The 5,790-nt window shown below is 36.1% G+C and overlaps 1 pseudogene; it reads right to left on the reverse strand.

The window, feature by feature from the left end:
• Positions 1-1,948: 1,948 nt before the first annotated feature.
• On the reverse strand, positions 1,949-2,903 carry LOC102898707 (annotated as a pseudogene).
• Between the last annotated feature and the right edge of the window lie 2,887 nt (positions 2,904-5,790).

Here is a 5,790-nt window from a genome sequence, read left to right on the forward strand (position 1 = left end):
AAGAAGATTTCTTTCTAGCTTACTTTTTCACAGAAGGTGTAGCTTGTGGAAGTTCTTGGTTCTTTATAGAAAGTTTCTATTCTAACCCCCTTTTTTTTTCCTGTGACTAATGGTCCTGTCTCCTCTACCCTACATGGTCCTTAAAGCCCAGTCATATACATCACCAAAATTCTCACTCATCTGATGATAGTAGAAGCTTCGGTGTCAGTTTATGGCTTTTTGTAACAAAAAATATTCTCAATTTTCAAATTTCTCTTGCCTTTATTATTTCCTATTTATGAAGTTGAGTAATTTCCTCAGTATACTGAGCCCAAGTATTAAACAATCCAACTCATTCATATCTAAGTGATAATAGCTAGTAGCTAGTCAACCTTTCCAGATGTTTTTGGATCTTAGAGTAAGAGTTTATGAACATGAAACTAAAAGGGTCTCCAATGATAACATTTCTACAGCTGTGTTTGAGGAGAAGAAGATTTCTGGAACCCACATATTTGACCAGCTAACCCTTGCTGTACAAATAATGCATTATTGAAGACATCTTATTCCTTTTTCATAGCTGCTATAGTGGAGATCAGAAGATCTCTTTTTCGAATGTTAGTTTCTTCATTCATTTATTCAATCAGTAAATATTTATCAAGTGTCTTTGATGGGCCAGGCTCTGTACTGCAGTAGCAGGAAAGAAATGATGAGAAACATAAAACTGGTCCTTCTCTCATAAAGATTGTGGCCTAGTCGGGGGAGCAAAGAACCCAATAACCACACAAATATAAAAAGTAAAAGAACATCTTAGAGAATGCTTTGAAGTAGACACACCCTGTGCTAGGAGAGTCTCTGATAACAGATCTGTTAGTCTGAAAGGCAGGATAGTTTCCTTCGGAAGTGATGTTTGTGCCTGGTGGGTGCATAAGGAAGTTTGTGTGGCTCGTGTGAAAAAACAAAAATAGTAATAGGAAACAAGTTTGCAGAGGTAGGCAGGGTTAGACTGAGGGGAACTAATTTCTCTATTTTCAGTCTCTATTAATCAAGACATAAGCATAGAGCTCAGTACTAGAAAGAAGAAACAAAACAAGGAATTAACATGATTAACATTGCCAGAACTTTCTTTCCAGTGAAAATATTTTAGGTGTTTTAGTCATTACTTACTCATGGCTAACCTATGATATCTCACATTCCTCTCTTTTAAAATATTGAAAGCTGCTGTGCAGCTAACATCTTAAAATAATTAGATAAGTCCATTGAAATCATTGACTATTTCCTTACATTCAAATTCTGCAAATGTAGCCAACTTAAACTTTGCAGAGAACTACATGAAACAATTTCAATTACTTAATGTGCAATCAAAGAGTCTATCTCTCTCATTCACTGTCAGTCTCTTTCTAAATGGCAGCTAAAACAGTTAATTAGCTAGTCCACTAGAAAAAAAAAAACCCTAATATTTAAGGATAAAAGATAAATTCTACAATGATTGTGCATTTACTCATTTATTTAGTTAGTAAATACTCATTAAATATTGATTATGTGTCAGGTTCTATTCTCTATCCTAAAATGGGAAACATAATTAACTTCCAATAGTTTTATTATTTATATATTTATTTTAAAATGTGAACAAAACTCTTAACTTTTCATTTGATGGTTTGCAGTGAAAAACAATACTCATGTTTCCTGGCTTGCACGTGTATAAGGCATTATAAGGACAGTTTCTGAGGAGGAAGGAGAGAGAAACTGCACCAGTTCTGAGGTCTACAGAATTCAGTCTCACCTTGATGCTGATAGAAGCATTTGGTTAACAGATAAGCCTAATAGCAAAGCGGTTATACATTCTGGATATAAATGATTTATAGACTCAAAAGAAATTTAATGCTAAAACATATATAACTTTCAATTCAGTCCTTGTTTTAAAACAAGTGAATCTGTTGCACTATTATATGATTTGTCTGTTACTCAATGCTTATTGTGCTTTCTTGTTTATTACTCCATTAGCTGAACTGAAGTAGGCTCTAGAAAAAACATTCTTAACTTATTTTCCTGTTGTTGACTCTTCCAACTCTTTCTTCATTGACATTTTTCAATATGTCTGGAAATAAAAATTTAAGAACAGATGACTAATGTTAGCATGTAAGAAGACTGAAAGATGAGACACCAGAAAGGGAAGTCACATGGTTTCATGACAGCACTCATGATGTGGGTGATGGTGAGCACAAACTGCACTAGTTGAAACTATGTGAGATATTTCTTCCACTAAAGATTACTTGTGTATCAGTGGAAACACAGACGGTCCATAGTAGGAGTACAGAAGAATGCGGATAAAACTGTTTGGAGTGGGTCCAAAAAAACTTTTCCCATAAGGTACCCAGTTCAAAACTCACCACCACATGCTAAACATAGAGACATAATTGTATAGATGAAGAAAAATAATCTGATTGGTTTTTTCCTCCTGCAAAACAAAGAAAATTGTGTCCAGGAACTCTATTAATTTGGAGAAGACATACCACCATAACACTTTGGTTACCCGGATGTCAGCTTTCCTTGCACTGTCAAGATCCTGACACTTTAATATGTAGCCTCCTTCTCCAATGAAGGGAATAAACTCTGCCAGCATATATGTAGACAGAAGTGTGATTCTGAGATTATACAAGGTTAGGATACTCTTGAGGGAAAAAGCAGGTCTGTTCTTCATGTGTTTGCTACCCAGCCATAACAAAAGTAGATATATGACAGTAAGAAAAAAGCAGGAAGGTAACACAGTTCAACAAGAACCATCCTCTGACTCGAGAATTTCGATGTCTAAATAAGTTGTCCAAAACAGCAATGACTTCATCATCAAAGGCCTTTAGGTGCTCTCGCCGATGAACTTGTTCTGAGCTCCAGTGCTGAGACAGCAGCCCGAAAGGCATCAGAGACATTGAAGGAGAACTGAACCCTTCAGCCTCAGGGCGAGGGCTGGGGGGCAATCCCCTCCCAGACAGAAGTGCTAGCAGAAGCCATTGCTCTCTTGTTGAGCCCCAATAGTTTTATATTCATTTGCAAACTTACCAAAATATGCCAGGGCTGTCATCCATTCAATAACAGCTTGTACAAAATTCCATTCATCCTCCTTTTAGTGAAACAGTAAACTGATCAACACCAAGAAGAAAGAAACCAAAGCAGTTTGAAGAGATGCTTAGATGATTGCATATTTTGAATTGGAATATGCTGAGATAGAATGGGGACATTTCATACCAGCACAGAGGTAATTAGTAGCTAATTAAGAACACTCAAGTATTATATCAATAAGTACTGCCTTCATCTGAATTTTGGAAAAGCCTCAGAAATAGCCTGCATGCCTGTGAACAAAATTTTGTACAGGAGAGCATGGGGAGAAAGTAAAGTGGCCTTTTATATAACATCAACTAATGTTCTTAGTCCACAAATTTTAAATAAGTTAGTACCAGATGGACCCCAGTCTCACCTTAGTTTTGTACAAGAAATGGTTTGGAATTAATGAATGGGCTTATAATTCAGCCTCCAAGTCAAAAGGAAAAGATTCCAGGAATAAATACTGTCTTAAAAACACAGAAAAAAAATGGTTATGTATCTCCATCATTACTGCATTTTCTTATTTCTATACTCAACCAAGCCAAATAAAGTGTATGTCATGATAGGTGTGGCTCTACTACAACAGTATATTTGGATTTACCCACTTATTGTTCTAGGTGTAAGAAGCCTAATCTCAACATCTTTAATTCTAGCTATTGTTTGGGGCCAGAATGAACTTAGATTTTTATGAGGATAAGTCACTTCTCATCATAAAAATCTTACAGTATCTTATAGTTAAATTTATTTAGGTTTTTATCCCTTCTCAATAAAGATAAACCGTGAATTCATCGTCCCTTATTGTCCTGAGGAAATGTAGACCTGTCTGTTCTCTGGAAACATTTAAAATAGAGAATGTTCTCATCTGCAGGGAATAGTTTATGTGCAGTCATTCTTGAAGGCAGAGAAAGGGCTTGGGTTACACCTCTGAATCTTCTCCAGCAGTAACCATCCCTGGCAAGTGCTTCATTGTGTGAAAGGTAATAAGCTATGACACCTATGGTGATTCTAAAAATGGAATTGCTGCCCACCGAGTGTTGCTTTTTGTCTCATTGAGAGGGTAGACTCTTGCCATTGTGACACTTTGCAGGAATGTAGATTACTGAAAAGAGGTAAATGCTTACCAGAATTTTTCCTTATCATACAGCGTGGGCACTTGGTAAGATTATTTCGCTCCTACAGTGATGAAATAGAATATTAAATGCACATCTTAAAATAAAAAGCGTGATAAAAGTCACTTCTTATCTGGCAGTTTATTAAAACTGTATATTCTGGGTTCATTAGTGATTTTTTTTTTAAATTGATGGCAGATAAAATTAGAGCTTGGCTAACCCATAGCAGAGAATGTTTCTTTCTATAAAAAATTGAAGACATAAAACTAATGTCAGAAAGAAAACACTGTTGACCTCACAGATGACACCATTTATCAACTTATAGCTCCATAAGCCAAAAGAAGTGCAGATATAATTACTTATGGATGCTATTGACCTATGGACATAACTATTATTTTTTAAAAAGACAAAGAAAAAAGATTAAGAAAGATGGAGACAGTTTTTACTTTATAGTCTGAGTATCAGTATTGACTATAACATTTCTGGCAGCAGAAAGAGCTGTACAGAGTGTCCCAGGCAATGTAGGACACTATTGAAGTTTTATGTAAGGTGGCTATGACCTAGGTTAAACACTTGGTGTGAGTGTGTGCACGTGTGGATGAGAGAGGTGAGAAAATTGACTTATGGCTAGTTCTGGAACTTTAAAATTACAGACTAGGCTTTGATTTATTTTTTGAACTTTTAAAAGTCCAACACAGCTCATTTCCAAGGGCCCTTTACTCCTGCTGCTGAGATAGGAACAAGCTTACAAAGTAGCAAAATGGTCTGGTAAAAAGCCAGAGATACACTGAGGGTGAGGTAGCTGGACCAACTCCAGAGGTATTGATTTGGAGTCATGTTGAAGTGTCTACTTACTGAGGTACATAAATATCACTAGAGAAGCAGATTTGGGAGAAGTTGTGGGTGGGTTAAAAAGTTGGAAGCTCAGTTTTGGACAAGTAAATTTAGAGGTGTCTATTAGCTATAAAGAGGGCTAATATTGTTGGAGATAGGAGTTCAAGATAGAGTTCTATGTGAAGTTGGGAGTTACTGGTATATAAAATGCATTATAGACATAAAACTGAATGAAATCATCTTCAGAGAGAGAATGGTTAAAGAAGAGGGGAGGCTTTTGAACATTAATACTTAGAGGAGACAGATATGAGGAAAAACTCATGAAGGAAACTAAAAGGCATGAATTAAGGAAAAAAACCATGAGAGAGCGTGGCCAAAAGTCTTTCAAGAATGGATGAATGATCAGCTGTGTCATGTGCAGCTTAAGACAAAAGAAATAAACCCTGAGAGTTGACCACTGACTTTGGAAATGTAAAGGTGGTTGATGATCTTTATGAGAATTATTTTATTGATATGATGGGAACAATGCCTGACAGAATTGAATTCAAGAGACAATGAAAGAAGAAAATGTGGAGACAGTGAATATTTTGAGGGGTAACATAAGCAGCCATTCAAGTGGAGATACCAAGTAGGCACATAGAAAAACTATTTTTGTGGGCAAACTGGAAATCGGTGTTTTTGAAGTTACGTTTGGCCTGAAGACACAAATACAATCCTTGAGGAAACAAGTGGAGATCATCAACCACCTCAAAAAAGTTATTCCATATTATTG

This window comes from Pteropus alecto, unplaced genomic scaffold, assembly GCF_000325575.1.
Source record: "Pteropus alecto unplaced genomic scaffold, ASM32557v1 scaffold548, whole genome shotgun sequence".
NCBI classification, from domain to species: Eukaryota; Metazoa; Chordata; class Mammalia; order Chiroptera; family Pteropodidae; genus Pteropus; species Pteropus alecto.